This window comes from Hemicordylus capensis, chromosome 1 (assembly GCF_027244095.1).
Source record: "Hemicordylus capensis ecotype Gifberg chromosome 1, rHemCap1.1.pri, whole genome shotgun sequence".
NCBI classification, from domain to species: Eukaryota; Metazoa; Chordata; class Lepidosauria; order Squamata; family Cordylidae; genus Hemicordylus; species Hemicordylus capensis.
Genome location: NC_069657.1, coordinates 284,565,439 through 284,592,059, shown reverse-complemented (window position 1 = coordinate 284,592,059; position 26,621 = coordinate 284,565,439).

Here is a 26,621-nt window from a genome sequence, read left to right as displayed (position 1 = left end):
GCCAGAGATGGGGAGGATCGTATCTCAGCAGGGAGCACATTCCACAATCTCAGGACAGCGACTGAGAAGGCCCGTCTCTGTGTAGCCACCAAACGAGTTGGCAGTAACTGGAGACAGACCTCCTTAGATGACCTCAATGGGCGGTGGGGCTCATAACGAAGAAGACGTTATCTTAGGTACCCAGAGCCGAAGCCGTTTAGGGCTTTATAAGTTATAACTAGCACTTTGTATTTTGTATTTTTAATGGATTGTTAATAGCACAGTGGGGAAGTAACTTGCCTAGGGAGCAAGAGGCTGCTGGTTTGAATCCCCACTGGTATGTTTCCCAGACTATGGGAAACACTTATATCTGGCAGCAGCGATATAGGAAGATGCTGAAAGGCATCATCTTACACTGCACAAACCCTTCTTTTAGTCTACCAAAGACAACCACAGGGCTATGTGGTTGCCAGGAGTCAACACCAACTCGAGGGCACAACTTTACATTAGTTGCTTTGGGTGCCTCTGTTTCCCCCCCTGCCTTTGAAGGAAATGCTCTTTCCATCCCAAAAGGATGTATGTTTGAACACTAATTATTGCACCACAGTTGTCATAGCGTCTGTTGGCAGAGTCCCCTCATGGCTTGTCAAAGGCAAGTTAGCAGGCAGCCTGCTTCCCCCACCAACCCTCCTTTCTGTTGTCCCCTATTGAAGCAGGGCCAGCAATTATTTCAGTATTTGGGGTTTTTACATTGATGCATGATGCACTGGGTGACATACTGCACAACGTTACACATGCAGTGCAACGTAATGTTTGAGCAGCCCTTTTGGGGCCTGTCTCTAAATAAAAGAAACAGCGCCTTTTCGGTTGTGGCCCCTTCGCATTGGAATGCCCTCCCTGAAGAGCTTCTCCATGTTCCTTCGCTTCAGTGTTTTTTTAAAAAAAAACTAAAAACACATTTTTTTAAAGAGGCATTTTAATGCTGCATCTTTGGTTATATCTGGTAGGTTCTTTAGTTTTACATTTATAGAATTTTAAGTTTTTAGCTTTTAAAATAACTTTTAATTTGAAACTTAATTCTGATTGTGGTTTTAGCCTGACTTTTAAATTGTTTACTTAATTTGGCTATTTTTAAAATTATTTTTATTTTACATTTTATCTATTATTGTTGTGAGCCACCCCAAGTAGTAGTGTACTGGAGGGGTGGGGGTATCAATATTTTAAATACATACATACATACATACATACATACATATATACAATGGCTGCACCATTACACAACTTAATTTGAGCAATTTTGACACTTACACAGCGGTGCTCTTGAGCAACTGCACAAACATTTCTTTCCACCGCTTGCATAATGTCGTGCAGTATGTCAGGCAGAGAGGAGAAATGGGGGTGGCAGGAACTCAAATTCACATTCTGCCCCTGTGCCTCTCAGAGCCTTTAAAAGGCCCTGGTCATGCCCTGGCATTCTGGTCATCCTCTGCATGAGCACTGGAGCCAGCCCCATCACCTGAACAGGAAAAAGATTTCCGTAGGTTTTCCTGCCACTAGATTTGTCCCCAAGGCTGGAAAAAAACTATAACCAGTCTCTGCTCCCGCTTGACTTTGGGACATGATCAACTACGAAAGAGACAAGGTAGGACCAGGAGGGCCTGGCTAGTCACTGCTGGAACTCTGGTCAAGCTGCCTTTGGGGCACAGTTTTCTAGGCCTGTTTTCATGGGAGTCATTGCCCTGCTAGAACACTTGATCATGGGATCCAGATGCTTGGGGAATGCTAGCTTGTGCAAGTCACCCGAGTTCCTGGAAACCTCCTCAGTAGCAAGGATTCACAAGGTCTTATCTCATGCTCTGATTGTCTGTGAAGGTCAGAACTCCCTGAGGGGACAGACCCAGAGCCCCATTTGAGCCTGAGATGTGCCTGAAGGGGGCTTGCTGTGAGTCCAGTACTGGTGCCAGACAGCCCAAGACCCTCAACACTCTCCAGATTACTGTGAGCATGCACAGAGCTACAGTCTGGGCTGCTGCACTTGCACCCGGTCACCTGTCCAAGCCCTCTGCAGCCTGTCTCTTTACCTCAAACCCTGTACCCTTTATCTCTATCCCTATCTCCCCTTTCCGCTTCCTTGCCCAAGCAATTGCTCCCCCTCTCTTTTGGTTGGCTCACTTAGTTCTTGTGGGAGTCCTGAACCCTTTCACCTGCGGGATTGTGTTATGCATTCCCGGGGGGGGGGGCACTGTGTTGCTTAGTTATGTTTTTTGTTCCTCTGCAGCTCCTGTACTTTTTTTGGGAGCTGGAGCTGATGGGTGGAGTTTCTGCAGATCCTGAGTGAAACAACAGAGCAATTGTGTTTTAGGCCTGTGTGTTCCCTCCATTTCCCTGCTACCAACACAACAGATTGGTTGGTATTCTCGGGCCTGGTTACCAAATACTTCCATTTTGCTTTGTGCTTCTGTTGTTTCAATAGACTTTATTTCTGTTTTTCACACACCTTGGTTCCAAGTCTGTTGTTCCTCTAGGGTGCTCTAACATTGATTTGCCTTTGTCTAGACTAACAATCCTTTGTTGCTGCACACTTGCCAATTCGTGGCAGAGCTAATTCCCCCCAGCACGAGCAAAGCATAGTCACAGGTCATGGTAGCTGGCACACCACTGAACAAGTGTGGCAAGAAGTTTTCGGGGAAACGAATAGTGTTGTGCAGCTCTCTGCTTTGAGAACACAGACATTTGAGTGCGAGGGCAAAGGATTTATCCTATGAAATTAACACACAGGGAGGCTCAATGTTTGTGATGGGTTATATTTCCTAGCACCCCACATACAGGACTTGTGATGCAGGCAAAGGCAACATTTCTCCTGAGAATGCTTGGCATTTTCAATGAACTCCTCGCAGATAACAGTTTGCCTGAAGAAATGTAGCATGAACATGATGCTACTGCCAATGCCCACTCCCTCTGGCAGCCGTTCAACAGATGGACCTGCCCAGACTGTGTCTACATCACCAGCAACCATGTAGGCAGGAAAGAGGGAGAAGAGTAAAACACCAATTGCCCTTTGTAAAGGAGGCCCTGGTTTTTAGGCAAGTCCAATAGCACAACTGGTAGCCATGCCAGTGATCTTCTCAGCCACAGGGTCCATATACCTCCTCCCCCCGCACCCCAGCACCCACACCCACACCCCTCAGGATTAGGAACAAAGGGACAGAGGCAACTACCTTATAGCAAGTTAGACAGACCACTGGTCCCTCTAGCTCAGTATTGTCTACGCTGATTGGTGGCAGCTCTCCCAGGTTTCAGGTAGGAGTCTCTCCTAGCCCTACCTGAAGATGCCATGGATTGAACCTGGGTCTTTCTGCATGCAAAGCTGATGCTCTAACACGGAGCTATGGCTATATGATTCTGCCAAATATTTCCATGAACCCCACTGAGCAAGCACCAGGGGAAATCCCAAGAAGGCTCCAGAGAGGACTTAATTTCAGCACCCTGTTAGCTGCTGCTGCTGCCGCCACCACTGAAAATCTGGAGCCAGGAGCAGAGGTGACCATTCCAATTGCCCAGTGACTGAAGGGAGGAGATTAGCCTAGTGCTGCCCATCTGTCACATCTTCGGCAGCTGCCCTGCCTCTAGCCCATCCTCACTAGTATGCCGAACATCCGCCTTCACCCCCGGCAGCTCTATTCATAGCTGCCCACACGAGCCTCTCTGAAGGCATTCAACCAGCAGCAAAAGAAACGCACAGCAGTGTCACCCAAGGAAGAAATAGCGGGGAGAGGCTAAATAAAGATGATACATCAGCAGAAGGGTTTCAGAGCATTTGAGAGCAGAAGCATGTTCTTGGCTCTATTGCAAGCAGCTTGGAGTTATAAGGAATAGGGATGTGCCTGAACCACGGTTCGAAGCGCGGTTCGAGCTCTTTGAGGGAAATTAGAAAGGGAACTTTCTCATTTCCTACTGGGGTGGTGTGTCCGTGTCCCAAAAAGCCTGCACACCATCAGCACACACATGGTGCACATGCACCATTTGCATCATTTGCACAGGCATCGTGGGGTTTCTGACCACACAAATGATGCCCACGCATGTGTGTCTACATGCTGTGTAGTGCCTAAGTGCATGCTGGTGGCGCACGGGGCTTTTTTAGGACATACGCCACCCAGCAGGAAGCTGGAAGGGGAGGCAGAGAGCAGGTAAGCACCTGCTCTCCATTTTCTTAAAGTTCCCTCTCTAATTTCCCTCAAAGTGCTCAGACCACACTTCAAACCATGGTTTGGGCACTTCCCTAATAAGGACGTAAGCCCTGTGGGATCAGACCGAAGTCCATCAAGTCCAGCATCCTGTTTTCTGGCCTGACCATAAGCAGACATGAAGGGAATAGCCTTCCCCTGCTGCTCTCCCCAAACAAACTGGAATTGAGAGCTATACTGCCTCTGAACATGGAGGTTCCACATAGCCATCATGACTAATAGCCAGATACCAGTTGTAGAACTGTCCTCCTTGGTTTTTCCCCCCCTAATCCCCTTTTAACTACAGGCTGTGGCAGGCAATTCCATAAATTCATTTTAGGTTGTGGGAAGAAATACTCTTTCAATCAATGTCATTGGATGACCTCAGATTCTAGTATTCTGAGAAAGGAAAAATAAAAACCTCTCTGTCTGTCACCACCACACTATGAATAATTTTATAAATCTCATTAATAGATCCCTCTTAGTCTCTTTTTTTTCTGAGCTAAAGAGCCCCAAATGCTTTAGCTTTTCCTTGCAAGAAATGTGTTCCTGCCCCCTTATCATTTTAGTTGCTCTTTTGTACACCTTTTCCAATGCTGAAATTTGTTTTAGATGGCCAACCAGAAATATACACACTATTCCAAGTGTGGCCACACCATTCATTTATATAAAAATGTGGTGATACTGGCAATGTTACTTTTAATCCCATTCCTAATCATCAGTAGCATGGGTTTGACTGTTTCACAGATGCTGAACTCTGGGCCAACATTTCCACTGAGCTATATTTACCACAACCTCAAAATCCCCTTCTCAAGTGTCCGTGTGAAAAGTGGGGTAAAAATATTCTAAATCAACAAACAGAAAAGGTTGATTAAAGGTATCCTCCTTATTTTTTGAGGCTATTTATGTTTCTGATGTCTTACTGAAATAGGAATGAAAAAGAAAATATTAAATCTGGTCTTTTCTTCTGGCAATGAGTAGTAGTTTAGTTTCTTATTTCACACTTCCCTGAATATCCTAAAAAAGGGACCTCAATGGAGGTATTAGTAACAGCCAAGCTAATTTAAATTAAGCACCTAAAAGGTAGGTGATTAATCAGCTAAAATTATCTAAACTCTAGTGTAAATAGAGTTTGTTTATCTAAATGTATTGTCTTATGCATGTCTTACATCTATAACAGGAAGTGTGAATGATGTGCAGTATAATTTTGTGTGTCTGTGTCTCTGTGTGTGCTGCTTAGAATGTATATATGCAGGGCATGTGGAAAAGAACTGGGAAATGGGTTGAGTAGAAGCCGCCTTATGATAGGGACAGAAGTGGCTTATCCTAACAAACCTAACAAACAAACGAGGTGCAGCTGCCTCTGGTTTCCAACAGCTGCCATTACTCCTCTGTTTCTCTTCCTGCCTCGCCCCAGCATTAACGAGAACCACACTGCCTGCAGGTTGGCTGTTTGTCAGGTAGCTCTGGGCAGGCTGGTTAATCACTTAACAGCCCGTGCAGCTCTACCTGTCAAAGTGCAGCTCTCTCATTAATGCTGAGGCAGGGCAAGATGGGAGAGAGCGCAGCAACTGGAGTTGCCAGGAAACAGAGGCAGCTGGGCCTTATTTGCAGCCTCCTTGGCTCGTTAGGACAAGCTGCTACTGCCTCGGAGTTTTTCCACACAGGAGCCCTTTAGCCCACATCTTCTTCGGAATGGAGGGTGTGCGTTCACATATCGGGCAGATTTACCCCGAAGTCCCTGCAAGATATCAGGGAGTACTTCACACAGATTTCGGGTTTGTTGTTTTTTTAATTACACGTTAGAACCCGATTTATATCCAGGGTTCAAAAATACACTTTTTGCATTGTGTATTTTTGGCCAATTTTGAGTTCACAGTCAAGTCTTGCCGAAAACTTGTGGTAAAGCCTGCTGTGTGGAGAACTCCCAGGAAGTCAAGGATGTGTATGGTGTACAATTCTGCTCTACCCTTCCATGTATATACTCTTTTAATTTCATACATTTAATTGTTTCTTAATAATGGTTCTATTTTTTTTAATTAAAAGTAATGTTTGAGTGTTTGTGCTAATCTGAGACTGTAACAATAAAAGACTTGAGACAAATAATGACCAAAAAGGGCTTAAATCAGTAACTCCTCTTTTTGTTATCTGATCATTTATTTAAAGGGCCAGACCCAGATGACCTGATGAGAACTATGATCTGTGCTAGGGATCATTAGGAAGGGGGTTGAAAATAAAATGGCTAATATAATAATGCCCTTATACAAAACTATGGTGCGGCCACACCTGGAGTACTGCGTACAATTCTGATCACCACATCTAAAAAAGGACATTGTAGAACTGCAAAAGGTGCAGAAGAGGGTAACCAAGATGATCAGGGGCCTAGAGCACCTTTCTTATGAGATAAGGCTACAACACCTGGGGCTTTTTAGTTTAGAAAAAAAGATGACTGCGGGGAGACATGATAGAGGTCTAAAAAACCATGCATGGAGTGGAGAAAGGGGATAGAGAGAAATTCTTCTCCCTCTCCCATAACACTAGAACCAGAGGTCTTCCCATGAAATTGATTGCCAGAAAATTTAGGACCAACAAACGGAAGTACTTTTTCATACAACACATAATCAACTTGTGGGATTCTCTGCCACAAGATGTGGTGACAGCCAACCACCTGGATGGCTTTAAGAGGGGTTTGGATGACTTCATGGAGGAGAGGTCTATCAATGGCTACTAGTCGGAGGGCTATAGGCCACCTCCAGCCTCAAAGGCAGGATGCCTCTGAGTACCAGTTGCAGGGGAGTAACAGCAGGAGGGAAGGCATGCCCTCAGCTGCTGCCTGTAGGCTTCCAGCAGCATCTAGTGGGCCACTGTGTGAAACAGGATGCTGGACTAGATGGGCCTTAGGTCTGATCCAGCAGGGCTGTTCTTATGTTCTTATGAACTGTCAGCTCTCAGGATCCTTCCCAGAGCACAGCTTAGCTTAGGATTCTTTGCTGATTTATTCTCACCCCAGGGTATCTGTTAATAAAGGCCTTGCTTTTTAAAATCCAGGATATGTGAATCTACAACATAAAATTAATGCTTCTCCAGCCAGCTACACTTTACTTGCCAGAGATTCCAGACATTCTAGGAGTTACTGTTACCCCGTCTGCCCACCCACCCCCTGCAACAAAGCAACTAATTTTGCTGGGTGTTTGAAGGTGTCTTAAGTACTTAACTGCTGAGCTCACATTGGCATTTGGGGAACCAGGCAATAGATGATGATGGGATAGAATGCAAGAAAGAAAGAATAACTGCTGAAAAGTTTGCTAAGCAGATTATCTCATTTCTGGATTTGTTTTGCTTCGTTAGCATTTTTTTCCTTTTTTTGCCCCTCTGCAAGGTATTTTCCTTGGATGGTTACTTACAAATTCACCGCTGGCCTCAGCATGTGTGAAGCCAGCCAGCCTAGACAAACACAGCCAATTGGACGTGCTCTATAAATCATCACCCACATCCTTCAAGCAGCAAAAATAATAATAATAAAAGGTGGAGGGGTGGGAAGGAGAGAACAACTGGTAAGTGTTCAGCAGCAGGAAATGGAGTCGATTCCCTGTGTCACCCACTGGAAATATTTTGAGTGCTGAAGGGGAAGCACTCTGCATGAGCTCACTTGATCCCAGAAAAGACACCAACACCTTCCTAAACCTTATCACATTTTCTTTGACTTGTATAGGCAGTGATCTAAATAAAAACAGGAGCCCAAGAGAAAGAGAGAGGTTTTCCTCGCTTGCATCACGGTTGAATATTAAAATATTCTGTGATGACCTACTGATTTAGGTACTACCTTTCTGCCTAATTGGTGCTGGCCAGCAGCTCATAAGATCAGCTATACAGACATCAGCACAGGGCAAGGCCCACGTTCTAACACCAAGACATCATCTGTGATGCTACACCATAGATTCCTGTGGCACAAATGTATATCCTTCAAGGGACAATTGTATAGGGTTAGCTCTCTTATATTTAGCTGGGGGGGAGCAACTGACTCTATTCATCCCAGCATGTCATCTCTTCAGTGGCTGGTGCTGGTGTCGTGTGCGTGTGTGTGTGTGTGTTGTGTGTGTTTAGACTGTGAACACTTTAGGCACAGCAAACATTTTTGCAATGGACAGAATGCAACTCTTGTTATTCAAACGATGAGCTGTTTTTGGAATCAGAAAGAGTAGTGCAACTCTATATTCTCCCAACAGAGCAGAGTCATGTTATATAGCAATTCTCTCTTAATAGCAGAGTCATGGTATTCTTCTAATAATAAGATGCTATTTTCGTTCCACGTGTCCCACCCCCAGGAGCTGGATGTTTTTCACACCCAGCTTCTAGTTCACATCTCCTCAGGAGTGGAGGAGGTGCTTTCACATATTGGCCAAATTTACCCACAAGTCCCTGTTTGCTATCGAGGAGCACTTCACACACAATTCGGGTTTTTCATTGGCCATTAGAGTGTAGCCCGATTTACATCTGGGGTAAAAAAAATCCACTTTTTGCTTCAGTTTTTTTGGGAAAACTTTGATGTCGCAGTAAAGCCTCGCAGAAAACCCATGGTAAAGCCTCCTGTCTGGGAAAGTTCTAGGAGTTACCATCCTGTGGTACTCCAGATGTTGCTGAATTGCTCCCATCATCCCTAGCCACAACAAATTGTAGCTGAGGCCAATGTGCAATTGGCCTCTGTGTGACCCAGGCCACACAGAGGCCAATTGTGCAGGCGCAGTGGCCTCCAAAATGGCCACTGCGCCTGAGGAGGAAGGCACAAACGGGCCAAAGAGCCAGCCGAACAGCTGGTATGGGCATGAAGGGAGGCCGGCATGGGGAGGGGGAACCTCCGTAGACCCCCGCCTTGCTGCCTCCAACAACTCCCACGAAGGGGCTAAGTTTAATTTTTTAATTATTATTTTTAAAAAATAAAAATAAAAATGTCCGTGAACCCCCTGAACAGTTGTGGAGGTGTTCAGTCCAGGGTCAGACCGAACAGGGGATGGTTTGGTTTCACCCCGAATGGTTGAACCGAAGCAGTTTGACCTCGAACACGTTTGACATCGAAAATGTTTGTACATCCCTACTTCACACACCATTTGGGTTTTTCACTGCTCATTAGAGTGCAACCCGATTTATATCTGAGTTTTAAAAATTCACTTTTTGCATCGGGTTTTTTGGATAGTGTTGAGTTTGCAGTAAAGCCTCGCAGAAAACTCATGGTAAAGCCTGCTGTGTCGAGAACTCCATGGGGAAAAGAACTAAGCCATTTCCCTCTGTGCAGCAGGCAATATGAGCACATGTAAGTGGGGAAGGTGGGTTTGCAGCAGCAGGTTCCACCCGTGACCTATGCCATTTTCTCTAGCATTTCACCAATGAAAATAGAGACATGCCTGTGAATGTGTGGGGGGCATGGCCAAGCAACCTGGGAAGCATGGCACACAGTTCCATAGGCCATAGTTTTTATTGTGGTCTTTGACGAAAAGACCACAATGGGAAAGCAAGTTATAAAGTGCATGCAGGGCACATTGCCAAAGCAGCTATCACACCATCTGACATTTCACAGCTGAAAACAAGGATTTCAACTAACCTAACAACCAATTGCTGATATGTTTCCGGGCAAAATACAATGGTCTGGTTATTACCTTTAAAGCCCTGAATGGATTGGATCTGAGCTACCGTAGAGAACACCTTCTTCTGTATGATCTTTATGGCACATTGAGGTCATCTGGAGAGGTCCATCTCCAGTTACTAGGGATGTGCAAGGAACCAGCTGGCCTGGTTCGGTTCAAGGCTGGACTGGCCTCTAACCCAACTGGGCCAGTTTGGTCCGGCACCCCCTCGAAACCCCCCCCCCATGTGGAGGGGTTCGCAGACCATTTTAGTTTTTAAAACCATTTTTTGTACCTTTACTCCCCTTGGGAGAGTTCCTGGAGGTGGTGGTGTGGGGGTCAGCGGAGGTTCCCCCTCCCCCTGCCAGCCTTCCTCATGGCCCCCTCAGCTTGTTCAGCTGTTCTTTGGCCAGTTTTTGGCCTTCACCCAGTGGCGTGGCAGGTGAAGGCCGAAAACCTGCCAAAGAGTGGCTAAACCAGCTGAGGGGGGAATGAGGAAGACCGGCGGGGGGAGGGGGAACCTCCATGGGAAACCCCCCCCCCCACTGCCACCTTCAGGAACTCCCCCAAGGGGAGTAAAGTTTTTTTTAAAAAAATGAACTAAAATGGTCTGCAAACCATCGGGAGTGTTTGGTCCGGGGTCGGACTGAACAGGGGGTGGTTTGGTTAGGCAAACTGTCAAACTGTCAAACCAAACTGGTTCAACTTTGAACCTGTTCGACGTTGAACCTGTTTGCACACCCCTACGAGTTACCACCACTACGTCTGGTGGCAGCTCAGATCCGGGCCTTCTCTGTAGCTGCTCCTGGCCTATGGAAGGCACTCACGGAAGATATCTGCAGTTTAGGCTCTCTGTTGGCCTTTAAGAGAACTACTTAAATTCTCTTAAAGTAAGTCTCTAAAGACTTACTTGTTTGGCCTGTCCTTCCAAGGTTTTTAAAAAAATTTAACAATATTTTAATTGTTTTTAAATTGTGTTAAAATTGTTTTTAGTAGTGTGTTTTAAATGACGTTTGTTTTTATGGTTTCTAAACTACTTGTACACCACCCAGAGCCTCTGGATGGGGTGGTCTATAAATGTAATAAATGAAATAAATAAATAAATAATCATACCAGACATTACTGCCAAATCCCCTACCCACTTTTACACACTGTTCGAGACAGGCGCGTAACAATGATAGGGCAAGGGGAGACAGTTGTCTGGGGGCCCCACTGCCTGGAGGGGCACCCCAGGGGCACCTCATGTGACTCCCCATTGCCCCCTGCCCAGCCCCATAGCCTCTCAGCCACTTGCCCTCTTCGCCGTCTCTCCAGCTTGTTCTCCTGGCCGGCAATCCAGGCAGCAGACACTCTGCCAAGAGCTCCTTTTCTCCCGCCTCTCAGCTGATCGGCGGGTGGGCGGGGCTTCCAGGGAGGCCTCCGTGTAGGCCGCAGTGAAGCCTGAACTCGAGTAGGGCCCAAGCAAGCCAGGAAGGAGGAGGCAGCCAGAGTGTTCTCTGCAGCAGAAGACCCCTTGCTGCCCTGCTTAACCCAGACCAGCATTTGCCAGGTAGAGTGTGAACTCCTTTTTGTGGTTACCTTTCCCGCCCCCCCCCCGCCCCATATATAGGGATCTGCTTGCCATAGGGCTTGGATATGGGGGGGGGAGGGACCGAGAAGTCTCTGAATATTTATTTTGAAACAGCTTGGAAAATTTGCTGACTTAAAAAAAACTATCTAAAAAGTCCTATAAATGGCTTGTTTCATGGCAGAAAATTGCAAAAACTTCTGGAACAGTATTTTATTAATTTTATTTATTCATTCATTCATTTATAAATGCACTTATGTTCAAGTTGTTTTGCAACCCAGAAGGTCTGAGTGAGAACTGTGAAGCATGTGTGGTGCTTTTATTTTATTTTTCTTGTGTGTGAACTGCTCTCCAATAACTTGCAGGGACTTCAGGGTAAATCTGGCCAACATGTGAATGCAGCACCTCCATTCCAGAGGAGAGGTGTCTTAAAGGGCTTTAAAAGCCTCCTGTGAAAAACCTCCTGCAATCGAACTTGACTGAATTTGTTCAGAATTCTGGGAAAACAAACATAGGTTCACCCTGCATGGTTGAAAGTCTCCTTTGCTAATCTGCAGCGAGGGGCCCATTTTAATAATTCATCTTTCTAGTGTGTTCTAGGCATTAAAAGTAATACAAATGTATAGTACTCAATGTATATCACTATATATTGTGATGTGTGTGTGTGTATTCAGTGAAATGTATTTGCAGGCAGCATACTTATTTTGGAATATCAGACTTAAATCCTTGGGGGCCTGGGGTGTGCGGAGGCCCTGGACTTTGGGGGGGGGCATTTTAAAATCTTGTCTCTGGGCCCACTCCAACCTTGCTACGCCCCTGGTTCGAGAGACAATGCATCCTCTCACCTACTTGGAGCCTTATTTTCTAAGAGACTCAGGTAGGGGCAGGGGGGAGCTGGATCCTGAGAACGACAATTCTAGTATCTTATATTTAAAAACTGGGCCTTCCCAGCAGGCAGAAAGGGACAGTGATTTACCAGGGGTAGATTCCAGAAAAGAAGGACTTTTTCTGATGAATAGGGGCAGTTGGAGCCTATGATATGCAGATGTCTTAATAGATCCTATGTGTGTACGGATGCACTTCATATGGGGTCCTATCTGCTTCTATTTGCATGAACGTAGGATATTTTCAGTTCTTCCTTGGAAGAACGTATAAAGTTTGAGAGCAGAGCCTGCTGCCACCATCCCTCCTGTACACATTCATATTCCTGATCTTCTCAGCTGGGTGGGGGTGGGGGTGGGGGCGGGGAGGCAGCACAGTCAGGAAATGGAGGGATACTGGAAAAAAGGAACAAGAGTGCAGGTCCTGCCTAGATTCATTCTGAGCAGAAGGCATGAATATGGTATGTATCCACTTTCATTCTTCAGACACAGCAGTGGGAATATATATATTTCTTTTCAGTAAAACAAGAATGTTTGTACTTTCTCTGAGTCATAGACAATGCTGCTGCATAGGCGCTCCCTCAGATGACAGCAATCTAGGCTCCTAATATAGATTTTAGAAAACTGTCCATTTATCCTAATCCCCATGGGAAGGGCAGGAAGTGTTGGGCTGACTGACATTCAGAGGGATTTGCAGTGAGTTTGCTTTTTGGTAACTGTAAACTAGAGCCAGACCATATGTGATGCTGCAGATCTATGACAGAATTGTCCAGCTTTTGCTTGTTTTACTTTCATGGATCCTTGGGCAATTTTTACACAAGTGCTGGCACTGGGGCCTGATTCCTCTGTGTAGGGCAGTACCAGGTTGGTATTGTTGGGTAGCTGCTGAGGGCCCACCACCTTCAGATGGACCCACTGCTCAAACACCTTTGCATCCATAGCCTCAGGGGAGGAACTACATCTGAACAAGTGTGTGCAATAACAAGGGCCACCGCTAGGGGGAGCTTCACCTGAATTTCCTACTTAAATAATAACTTCCCCATAGAGATCAATGGGAAACTCAAAAAATGGGAAACTCAAAAACTCCTGAATGGCTGGGCAGAACACTCTGAAATTTCACATGCTATTCCTACATGATTATAGCATTAAATGTGTGGACATTCAAGGAGATCAGCATACCTGTTGATTATTATTTTTAAATTAAGAATTTCTTTTAAAATACAGAGGTGGACTGATCTCCTTGAATATCCAGTGTTTAATGCTTCCATCATGTGCTACTACTATTTGAAGTCTGAGAAGTTTCTGCCCAGCCATTCTGGAGATATAACATGGGGGTACAAAAAATGGGGGTACTACTACTTTTATATGAAGGCAAGGGGCAGTTTCTTCCAAATGATTCCTGAGACTCCTGAATGATGTACAGAGTGGAGAATTAAATTCTAGAACTTTTTGTCACTTTCTGCTATGAAACAAAGTAGACTTCTAAAGTTTTAGAAACTGTTTTAAAAATAAAATCATTAAAAAATCCACAAGTTAACCAATCTCCTTGAAAGTCTGCACATGTCATGCTATCATCATGTGGCAGCATTATTCAACACCAAGTGAAATTTCAGAGCTTTCTGCCCTGCCATTTGAGGAGTTATTAATCTTTGTGAGTTCCCCATTGATCCCAATGAGTTCCCTAAGGGGAAATTATCCGATGAGGCCCATGTTCAGTTCGAACACACAGGCACCATTAGAGTTTGTTGCTCTACTGCATAGGCTTCATGGAGTGGTGGTGGAACTGGAACAGAACTCTTGGGGCTCACCCAAGTAGGAGAGTACCATGAGGGAAATTTGCTGAGAGGCCCCTGGAACCTGGAACTGGTCTGCCTTGGAGTCAAACTACAGGTGACAAGGGGAATCAATGATGATGTGGACATGTATGAAAGGGAAAATGTCAGATAAGTGCTGCTGAGTCAGTACTGCAGAGAAATGATAAACCCCTACTTTCTATAAAAGTGTCATGACTAATAGATTTCTATTTAAGAGTTCTCTGTAATCAATCTCCTATGCATGTGCGCTCTCTCTCGCTCTCTCTTTCTCGCTCTCTCTCTCTCTCTCTCTCTCTCTCTCTCTCCCACACACACACACACACACTCCCCGGCCGATAGAGGGAGTCGCGAACATTTTTGGTTTTTAATACTTACCCTCTCTGGGGCACTTCTCCGAGACTGTGGGGAGGAGGGGGGTCCACAGAGGTCCCCCCTCCCACCGCCAACTAGGGATGTGCATAAAACCGGTTCTCCCGGTTCGGTTCGGGTCCGAACCGGGTCCGGACCGGACCGGGGTGGTTCGGTTTTGGTTTTGCCAGACCACCCCCCCCGGTCCGGTTCGGTTTTGAACCGGTTCGGATCTGAACTGAACCGGTTCGGATCACAAAAAGTGGCTGGTTTTGAAGGGGACATTGTGTTCTACCTGCCACCCAAATTTCAAGTCGATTGGACCTTCCTCTGATTTTTTTACAAATTTTTTTCAAAAAATAAATTTTTGCCCATAACTCACAATGTGGAGCCCTTAGGGGCAAAATAGCTGGGGTGGGTGGTAGCCACCCATGGGTGTCCTCCACCCCAAAAATCCCAAGGCAATTGGTGGCTCCTAGTATTATTGGTGAATTTCTGAAGAAAATTTTTTTTCCATTGGCTAGAATGGGGGTTTGGGGCTGCCCCAGACCCACCTCTGTGGGGTGGCAGCACCCCCAAAGTGGGTCCGGGGCCATGGCAAAAATGCCCTCAGTCCCTCCCAGCAATCCCCGTAGAGATAGGAGTGATGGTTCTGTTGTTTTTCTGAGGTATTCTGAGTGTAGATTCTATGATAGTTTATGAGATTTCCAATGAGACACCATGAATCCACTCTCATTTGCTATCACAGAATCCACACTCACTCAGAACACCTCAGAAAAACAACAGAACCATCACTCCTATCTCTACGGGGATTGCTGGGAGGGACTGAGGGCATTTTTGCCATGGCCCCGGACCCACTTTGGCGGTGCTGCCACCCCACAGAGGCGGGTCTGGGGCAGCCCCGAACCCCCATTCTAGCCAATGGAAAAAAATTTTTTCTTCAGAAATTCACCAATAATACTAGGAGCAACCCAACAATTGCCACCCCATCTTTTTGGCCCCTCTCTCTGGGCGCCCTAACACGTAACACCTAGTCAGTCCATCTTAATGCCTACCTACTACCACCACTCCTATCCAAGCAAGTAAGAGGAGGACACTCAGAGAGACAACACCCACTCTCTGATCTAACAAAAAGGCCACTGCTGTGCTGCCTGCCAGCACAGCAGCAGCAGCGGAGCAGCACACTAAGCACAAGAGCAGCACACACAGAGAAGAAGCAGGAGGCGGAGCAGCAGAGCAGCAGACCTGCCGCTCTGCATGATGGGTGACGTGATGCCCAAAGAAACCACCGCCTCACTCAGTGCCTGCCACTGACTAGGCCCGACAGACAGAAGCCAGCCAACCTGCTCTGCTCTGCTCTGCTCTGATGCTCCCCATGGATGATGCACACACACCCTACATCTGCATCCCAATGACCAGACCAGACCAGACCAAGTGCGCAGAGTCAGCACAGGCCAGCAGCCACCAGCCCAGCAACAACAACAGCTACTACTGCTACCACCACAACCAGTGTTGCCGCTACAATAACATTCCCAGTCCAGTCACGCGCGCCACAGCCTGAGCCTAGCACACAGCCAACAGCTGCTGCCAGCCAGTGCCTGGCAAGCCCAGCCAACATGAGGAGGAGAGAGCTAAGTAGACGGCGCACGCACATCACCAACCCATCACAACGGCGCAACTGCAAGGGGAGAGGGCACAATTACAGGCAGGAGGAGGAGGAGGAGGCAAGGCAATCCTAGCACAGATTTGAAAGTTTAAAATCCACCAGGACATCTTCTAGAATCTAGACTTCTGTTTTTTCTACCACCAGCTGTAGTGTCTAGTTAGTCAGTGTGCTGTGCAGCTGAGCTGCGTGTGAGGAAGGATGATTGTAGCTAGTTCTTTAGTTTCAGCAGACTGAGCATTGAGCATGGGCAGTGGCCTTGGGAAGCAACACAATTACACGACACTCACCTGCTGCTGCTGGTTCTAGAAGTTGCCTCTTCTCGTCTTTTCACCTCTTCGTGTGTGTGTGTGTGTGTGTGTGTGTGTGTGTGTGTGTGTGTGTGCAGTGAGTGCATGCCTTTTGCCTTGCTGGAAAGAAATGCTTCTCTGGTCCACCACCACATATCTGCTCAAGGACACAGAGGCCCAAGGCAGAGGTGGTGGCACCAGTGTGAGTGCATGTGTGCTGGTGGTGTTTGCCACCACAGGTGTTTTGTGTGTGTATGTGTGCGCTGCTAGCTAGGAGTGGGGAGGGAGGCAGGGAGGGAGGCAGGGAGGCAGGGGGGAGGAAAGGGGAGGGGGAGAGGGATGTAGAGGGGATTGAAGGGGGGAGGGTCCGGCTCAGAGTTGGTCAGCCACATATTTGTGCACACACGTGCTCACGTGTGTGCTTCGGTGGGAGAGACCAGACTCTCATCATCTGCCAGACCGGGGTTGGGGGCAGGTGAGGCGGTGGTGGGCTGGAAGGGAGGGAGGATGGAAGGTGGTGAAGAGGAAGGGGAGAGGATGAGAGGGGAAGGATGGAGGGAGGCATGGGGGGGAGGAAAAAAACATGTAGACAGACACACACCACACTACACACAGAAAGCATCCACACACAGAGACAGTGCTAGGCATCCATTCACACAGATAGACAGACAGACAGACACACAACAGGAAGAGACAGACTGCGCCTGCACCACACACACACACACACACACACACACACACACACAGACCCAATTCCCCCCCTGCACAGTTATCAATCAATATGTTGTGTTGGCAGCCAGTTCATTGCTATTCTGATGGTTTTGGGTTTTTTGCCATCAGCCAACATCAACAGTGACCACAATCAAGATGAACATAAGATGATAATAATTCATTTGTTTCATTTGAAAAAATCACCCAGTCATTTTCTCCATGTAAACCAAGCCCCCCACACATGATTTCTGGCAACATTTTCACTAAAATCAATTCATTTGGCATTCATCATTTTGTTCTCCCTCTGTCACCTTTTTTTCTTTCTTTTGCATAATTTTGAGGCTTGATTTTGACATGGGGTTTTTAAAGAAAAAATTATTTACATGTTTATTTACATACAGTATTTACATATCTACACTGCATTTTAGAACGTATACCCGCCGCTGCCGCTAAGTCTAGTTCTCCGTGCGCTGTGCTACTTTGGGGGTGTGTGCCGTGCCCACGCCAGGTCCCCAAATGCTGACAGGTGGATAGGTAAAGGGCCTGTGCTGGTCAGCATTGGGTTTCTTTTTAGGTGGGCGTGGGCATTGTAAACATCTGGCCAGTCGCAGCACTACAACTACTACTACAACTGCATCTCTGTGTGGGCACACTACACGCTGCGACTGGCTGGCACGGCTCAGCATCTATCACGTCAGCTCAGCTAGAGGTGGAAGGGGGGAGGGTAGGGATAAGCACAGAGGTCGAGCCAGGCAGGTGACCAACCATGGGGCAACCCACGGTAATCACTCGCCCGTCTCAAACTGCAGCTTGGGGTAGCCCAACAGGGGGAGGTTCACCTTAAGGAAGACCAGCTGCTCCACCAGACCAGGGTCCAAGCGGGAGCGAGAGGGTGTCACCACATCCCCGGCACGTGAAAACACCCGCTCGCTCTGGACACTGGTTGGGGGGCAGGAGAGGAGGCGCACAGCCACCACCGCCAGGTCCGGCCAGACTTGGCGGCGGCTCGCCCAGAACTGTGCGCAGTCCACGCCGTCTCCCTCCACAGGCTCCTCCAAGTACTGCGCAACGCATTGCTCAGCACTGGAGGGGGGCCTGGCAGGTCGAGCCTCCCGCATACCAGGCATGGCGCCATAGCAGAACCGCTGAAGCCACTGGGCGGATCTCGAGTCGGTAGCAAATGGCTGCTGTGATGGCGCCGCCTGGGATGCCGCGCTGCTGGACTGGGAAGAGGGAGGGGAAGGGGAAGCTGACGCCGGCTGGCCGCCCATGCTGCTGCTGGGTGCGGGTTGGGCCGCGAGGGCTGCCCCCGCACCACTACCAACACCCTGGTCTCTGCGGGCCCTAGCGGCCTCCTCCTCCCTAACCTTCTCGACCAGGATGCCCTTCCACCTGGGCAAGTCGTCGGCACTCACGGCATTGCCCTTGAGGGCTGGGTGACAGAGACAAGCAAGGACATACTCCTCCCTGTCTCCCAGCACATCAACGAGCCGCTTGTCAACCCCAGACCTCAGCCTCCCAGCCAGAGCACGACCCTCTGGCGTGGTCAGAGAGATATGGAGTCCACCCATCAGCTTCTCGAGACCAACAGCTGTGGGCAGCGCCTGGCTCAAGGGAGTGGTGTCGCCACACAAGCCCTTCGTGGCAAGCTGGAAGGGCTCGAGTGCCGACACCGCCTCGGACATCTGCTTCCACTCTGCGTTCGAGAAGTCGCAGACATCCAAGGACTCGTCCCTCGCCAGGGCGACAAGGGCTCTCTCCTGCTCCAACAGGCACTGGAACAGGAGGAAGGTGGAGTTCCACCGCGTCTCCACATCCGTAGGGATGAGATGGCGAGGAAGGCCAAGGTCATCCTGCTTCTGGCGAAGCAGTCTCCTGGACTTCTCGCTGCGGTGGAAGTGGGCGGCCAGCTTGCGGGACTTATCCACAAGCGTGGCCGTGGCAGCAACAGCAGCTGGGATGGGGCGGGCCCCCTTCTCCTGGGACGCCTTCAGCCCCTTAAGGCCAAGGGCGTCCCTGACGGTCAGATGGAGCGTGTGTGCCATACACCGTATGTTCACACAGTCCATGACTGTCTCGACAGTGGCGGTAACGTTGGCTCCATTGTCGGTGACAATGAAGCCGCGGGAGAGGTGTGGACACCCGCCAATCCACTCCTCTATCTGGCGGTCGAGTACGGCCGCCACCTCCTCCGCGGTGTGCCTCGTGTACATCGTCTCCACGTGCAGGACGGCCCACCTGTGCCGTAGTGCAGCGGGAGCCGCGCCGGACCCGGAAGCATCGCCCGCGGAGGTCCCCTCACTCTCCGGTCCCCACCAGTGGGCAGTGAGGGCCAGGAAAGAAGCGTGCATCCCACTGACACTGGTCCAGAGGTCAGTCGTGAAATGCACGCTTGTCCCGGCCGGAGCTGCACGCAGCTCGGCCGACACGAGCTCCCTGCACCGGCGGTACAGGGAGGGGACCACGTTCCGGCTGAACGTGGTCCTTGAGGGGATGACATATTCGGGAGCCAGGTATTGGAGAATCCGGCGGAAGCCGTTGTTCTCGACCACCTGAAACGGCTGGTCATCGGTGGAAATCATCTCCCCTATGAGGCGGGTGAGGTGATGATGGTCCACGCGAACAATACGCTGGCTGCCCGAGGACTGCGTCCACCGCTGGACGGGCAGTGTAGCCTGCCTGCTGGCTGGCACACTGCCGCTGCCCGCCCTAGTGGCAGATGCACAAGGCGCACTAGCGCTGCCAGCCTGTCCCCTGAGACCTGGGTGGTGACGCTCTAGGTGTCTCCACATAGGCGTCGTACCCAGGTGCGCAGGGTCCCTTCCACGGCTGACAAGCATCCTGCAGTGGACACAGCGGGCGTGGAATGGGTCATCTTGAGGGACCTCAAAATGCACCCATGCACCACTGCCCTTGGCCTCCTGCGCCCTGGGCGCCGTCCTAGGCCGTTTCTCGCAGGGTGGCTGCAGTCCTAGGGGGGGGCGGCCGCCGCTGCCTGCCCACTGCTGCCACCCAACCCGCCCCTTCCGCCCTCCACAGCGGAGGAAGGGCCCGGCTGAACTGGCATCGGAGAGGCAGGCCTCTCCTCCACCACCTCGCCAGACCGCTCCCCACCAGAGTGTCGGGCTTCACGAGGGGGGGCCCCACTGAGCGGCGAAAGGATAGGGGGAAGGGGCCCCAGAGAGAGGGAGAACCTGGCTGCATCGCTGCCAGCCGCACGGTCCTCACCGCCCTCTACCTGCTCTTCCAACTCCACAGTCTCCTCCACCTCAACAACTGGCGGTAGCTCAGCAGCACCTGGTGCCGCCGGCGAGGAGGGACCCGCCACAGCCCTAACGGTGCCTCTGCCTCTGCCGCGATTGGCGGCAGCAGGCGTGGGGAACTGAATCCTGCGCACCAAAGATGGGGCCGGAGCAAAGAATTCTCCAATGGGGAGAACTGGGGTGTCCTCAGGCTCCCCGCGTCCTCTCCCTCCCCGTGCCGCAGGCGCACCCCGCACCTGGCCTCTCCTACCTCTGCCTGCCAGCCTTGAGCGAGCCCTGCCCGCCACACGGCGCTCAGACATGCTGCTAGGTCAGAAGGAGGGAGACTTTAGGAGGAAGGCCAGAGACAGGGTCAAAAAAATAATTTGGAGGGGCTTAGGGCGGGGCCAAAAAAAAGGCAGCTGATTTGGAGACGGCGGGGGGGGGGAGTTTGTTTTTAAAAAAGGAAGCCAATTGGGGGGAAAGGAAGACTTTTTGATTGGGCGGGGGAGCCAATTGAAGTGAGGGGGAGGGTGTCCTTTTAGAATTTGGGACTCGGGAGTCAACCAAGCCAATTGGGGAGATGGGTCTGGGAGGGTTTTTTTTAAAAAAAATAGGGGGTTAAAGGGTGGACCCCTGGTGTGGGTGGCACGGGCAGTTGGGTGGAGTAGTTGTGGTGTGGGTGGCAAGTTTTTAAGTTTTTTGGGGGGGAGAGTGGATGGGGGGAGGGCACAGCACCTACCGGGGGTGGGGGAGGGATGCAGTCAACGCTTGGGAACCTGCAGATCAAAGGAGGAAAGCCTTATTTAGTGAACTGGAACACAAAGTGTGGGTTCTGGGGGGTGGTTCTCAAGTAATGCTCCTGTGGGGGGAGCATCAAACTCAATGCAGCCTATTTAGTGACTCTAAATTGCACACAACCAAAACCAGAACCCAGTCACACCTAAACAGAGGTTGAACCCACCCACTCTGTGACTCTGCCCGCCCAATGCCATGGCAAGCAAGCAGCAGCAAACACTTGATGGCAGCATCATGGATTGAACATCATCATCATATGTGTGTATTGGCCCGGCATGTAGTGGCAGCATCAGAACCCAGGACCCCACTCAGACTGCCCCAGAGGCAAGGAAGCACTCTGGCATGCCATTGGCCCAGCATGTAGTGGCAGCATCAGAGCCCAGCCAGGACCCCACTCAGACTGCCCCAGAGGCAAGGAAGCACTCTGGCATGGCATTGGCCCAGCATGTAGTGGCAGCATCCGATCCCCTGACCCCACTCAGACTGCCCCAGAGGCAAGGAAGCACTCTGGCATGGCATTGGCCCAGCATGTAGTGGCAGCATCCGATCCCCTGACCCCACTCAGACTGCCCCAGAGGCAAGGAAGCACTCTGGAAGAAGGCACCTGTTCAAAAACCACCTGCAAGACGCATGCAATGCAACGCAACACACAGCAGCAGCAATTTCTTTATTGGGCATGAAGACACAAGTTACAACGGTACATCTCCTCTCCCTCCTCCCCACACCCAAATGCATTTCAAGATAGGGGTGTCCCTATTTAAAACCGCCAGCTAGGGAGAGAAAGGGGGCAACAAAAGGTGCACAATTGCACACGCACTAACCCCTCTTCTTCCGGTCCTTCTCCTGCCGCTCACTGCTGGTCACGGATGCGCCGCCAACAGCCAACCCCCTGGACTGGGACACAACAGGGCGGCCGCACGAGGCACAGGCAACCGGGGTAGTTCAACGATGGAGGGGCAGAAGTGAGGAGACCACACTATTTATGTGTTGTTGCTCAACTCACCCCCAAGCAGAGACAAATGAAATAAAACAACTTTCAAAAGAAAAATAACCGATGGCGGGGACCTCCAGGTGAGGTCGGAGGTAGGATACTGTGTGGCTGCAGCTGTGGGAGGAAGAAGAAGTGAAGGGATGAGGAGAGAGAAAGAGAGAGAGAGAGGAAGAAGAGAGGAGGAGCTGTAATGTAGCAGCAGGGAGGGGGATTCGGGTGTGGGAGGAGGACAGCAGCAGCAGCGGTGACGGTCCCAAGAGGGGGAGAGACCAACAGAGGGTGTTTGGGGGGGTGGAGTGTGTTTCAGGGGGTCTGGGGTATGTAGCGGGGAGTCAGGGGGGCAAGAGGGGGAGAGACCAACAGAGGGTGTTTGGGGGGTGGAGTGTGTTTCAGGGGGTCTGGGGTATGTAGCGGGGAGTCGGGGGGCAAGAGGGGGAGAGACCAGAGGGTGTTTGGGAGGTGGAGTGTGTTTCAGGGGGTCTGGGGTATGTAGCGGGGAGTCAGGGGGGCAAGAGGGGGAGAGACCAACAGAGGGTGTTTGGGGGGGTGGAGTGTGTTTCAGGGGGTCTGGGGTATGTAGCGGGGAGTCAGGGGGGCAAGAGGGGGAGAGACCAACAGAGGGTGTTTGGGGGGTGGAGTGTGTTTCAGGGGGTCTGGGGTATGTAGCGGGGAGTCGGGGGGCAAGAGGGGGAGAGACCAGAGGGCAGGGTGTGTTTTGGGGGGATTAGTATGCGTCAAGGGGGATGAATCTGGGTGGGAGGGGGCAGGCAGGGCAGGAGTGGAGGAGGAGGAGGTGGCAGTGGGGGGAGTGGGTTTCTGGAGGGGAGGGAGGGGGGAAGCTGGGAGCAGAGGGCCACACAGAGAGGGGAACAATCAATGAATCAATCAAAGCAAACCAAACAATATGAAAAAAAGTCCAAAAAAAAAAACACCTGGGAACAATGGGCAGAAAGTCTGGGGGGGGGGGAGAGGAACCAACAACAACCAGCAGGGAGGAATGGGACACACACACAGCAAAACCAGAACCAAAAGAAGCTAATTGATTTCACACAAAAAACCAAAGTAACTAAGACAGGACTCAACAGGCAGCAGCAGCAGCACCAGGGAGGATGGGGAACAACACTCAGTCTGGGTGGGAGGGGGCAGGCAGGGCAGGAGTGGAGGAGGAGGTGGCAGTGGGGGGAGTGGGTTTCTGGAGGGGAGGGAGGGGGGAAGCTAGGAGCAGGACCACACAGGGGAACAATCAAATTTGAATCAAAACAATCTATACACAAAGTAAAAAAAAGGAAACCAAAGGGCAAAACCAAAACCAGAACCTAATTCCACAAAGAAATCCAAAGAATGCAAGGCTCAACAGGCAGCAGCACAGGAGGGAAACAATCTTATCTGGGTGGGAGGGAGGGAGGGAGGGAGGGGGGAAGCTAGGAGCAGGGCCAGAGGGGAACAAATTAACAATCAAAATCAGAACACAAGGAATCAAATTGCAGCAATAATATAAACTAAATCCTCAGAAACACAACTCAGACAGGCAGCCAGCAATAACAATAGCAGAAGTTATTAATTAAAAACCAAAATCAGCAAATATATAAATTTACACAGAAGCAATAATTGAATGAAACTCAAAAAGTGGAACAAAAGGCAGGCAAGGCACAAAAACAGGAAAGCAATGCAGAAGATGGGGGTGGGGGGGGAGGAGGGAAAGCCAAAACTTTGGGAGAAGGGTTGAGAGAGAAAGGGTGAAGAGAACAGAAAACACAACAGGAAAAGTTGGAAAAAGTTGAGGGGAAAGTATTAAAGAGGTTTGGACAGAGACAGACAGAGGGCAGATGGACAAGGTGGCACACAACAATACACAGAGAGAGCAGAGAGACAGACACACACTAATGTGACACACAGTCAGCAGGGACTCACAGCAGACACCAGCAGCAAAAGAGCAAGCAAGGTCTCAGAGATGATCCCACAACTGCAGCCAAGAGAAGTTTCCAGAGAAGAGGCTTGGGTTTATATAGGTTTGAAATTCCCTCCTTTGGGAGCCCCCACCTTTGCACTCCCCCCACGGCCAACAGGGTGCCAGCTCTCAACAGTGCAACAGCCAAGCAGCCTACCAGACCAAAGGACTCATTCTGGCCAATCAAAGGATCAATAGCGCAGCCAATACAATGCCTGAAAATAGCATCACAAAATGGATGCTAGGAGCAAAAGTTTCAGGAATCAGCCACAAAATGGAGGACACACTTCAAACTTTAAAGGGACACTCCACTGACTCCAGAGACTCAATTGAACTCCCGAACCGGTTCGGGAAACCCGAGCCGGTTCGGAGCCGAACCGACTCGGATTCGGTCCGGATCGGTCCCAGAAGGGCCCGATTCGGTCCGGGATCGAACCGCCGGATCCGGACCGGTTCGGGACGAACCGGTCCGGATCCGGACCGAACCGCACATCACTACCGCCAACCTCCCTTTTGCCAACAGCTCTGGTATACATATGGACAGTAAGAGGCTGCTCTCACATGCAGACTAACTGGGCGAGGGATACCCAGTAGAAGTGTGCACAAAACTGGCTGGCTCAGTTCAGTTTGAGTCTGAACTGGACCCAAACCGGACTGGTCCAGTTCAATTTTTGCGTCCATTGTGCATGAGCCACAACAAGGGAAAGGTCCCGAATGAGCTGAAGAATGCCTGAACCAAGCACCCTTTGGCAAAAGGGAGGTTGGCGGTGGGAGGGGGGACCTCTGTGGACCCCCCTCCTCCCCACAGTCTTGGAGAAGTGCCCCAGAGAGGGTAAGTATTAAAAACCAAAAATGTTCGCGACTCCCTCTATCGGCCGGGGAAGGGGGGTTCAATCCGGGGTTGAGCCAAACCACCCTGAACTGTTGGACTGACCAGTTCAGTGTCAAACCAGTTCAACATTGAACCAGTTTGCACATCCGTAACACCCAGTCCAGGTTAAGCTGCATGTGAGAACCACTGGGATCGTGCCTGATCCTGGTGGGGCAGCGCCGCCTAGCCCTGCTGTTTACCCCAGCTGTTAGCTGAGGTTAAAGGAGTGAGCGCTCCCTCACCCTAGGCTAATTGCTCATGTGGTCACTGGTGCTCTGTTTAGCCCCAGCGAACAATGAGACGGGCACCTAGCATGTTGTTGCACATTGCACTGTGGGATTCATGGAGGCTAGAACAAAAGGTTTCAGCCCCAGATCCCTCTGCCCTGCTCCATGCTTCACGGAGCAGAGCTGCCTGTGTTGGAGCATAGAGTGAGCTCCCACCACCAAGCCCTCAATCGTCGGCGGGGGGGATCAGATCCCCAATCCCCAATCCGATTTCAACAGTCTTTAAACTGACCTTTTCCTTACCTAAATAAATCCCACCAAGCAAATGTCATTGATGATATTTTAGTCTTCCCTTTCCCAGCTTATTTGCTTTTGCTTAGTTTGCAACAGCGGCTTTTGATTAATAGAGACTGAGGCATTGTGGCTTTTCCACAAGCTGTGTTTAACAGATGATGCAAAGATCCATTAATGGAAGAGCAACCAGAACGGGTGTGGCACCATTGAAGTTATTCTGTGAATGCCAGAAAGCCCACCAGACATATGCACAGAGCACCAGAGGCAGGACACTTTCATCAGGGGAAATGAAAATGGCTGTTATAATATTCTGTGGATCTTTGACACCCTCAACACAGCTCCAGCAATTCCATACTATCAAGTGAAGCCTCTCTTCTGGGCCACCCAAAAAGGTGTCACTGGAGGCTTCCTGGGTAAGGAGAGGGTGTCAGAAATCACTGCTTCCGCACTGCACTAGTGGAGTTAGTTGGGAAGTTCAGTTATGCTCCTCTCTTGCTGCACCAGGGCATCCATGTTCTCCATGTTGTGCTGCCCCTTCTATGTAGCACATTTTAAAGGCATATACATCTTCTGCATTGAGAATAAATTGTACAGCAGTGATGATAAACCGTTGTTGCTGTGTGCAGATTCTCTGATTGGTGCACAGTTCCTTCATAGGCACTGTCCAAGCAGTAGGGATGTGTGAACCGGCTCAAAAACGGACCGGTTCACACTCAAGCTGGCTCGGCTTGAAGACTCACCCTCAAGCTGAACCGGGGGGGCAGGGGACGGTCCGATGGCGAGTTGAGCCAAGCCCCCGCCTCGCAAGCTGGCTTGACGGTATGCTTGTAAAGGGGAATCCAGCAAGGATTAGCCTTTACAAGCAAAGGGCTGAGGTGGGGGGGGGGGCGTTGAGGGAAAAGTTCTATCTTTCTTTTTACCTTTAAGAATTGTTGATGCATGGTGGGGATGGTGTTGGTGGCGGCAGGGGGAATGGTGGTGGGAGAATGGTGGCGGGGATGGATGTGACAGCGGGGATGGCGGTGGTTGCAGTGGCAGGGGTGGTGGCGGCAGGGACTCCCTTCACCCTCCCACCCCAGCTGGCTGTAAGATGTTTCAGGCCTCTCTGTGCGTGGATTCTCCTTGCCAGAGTCCTCTTTGCAAGTATAGCCGTTGG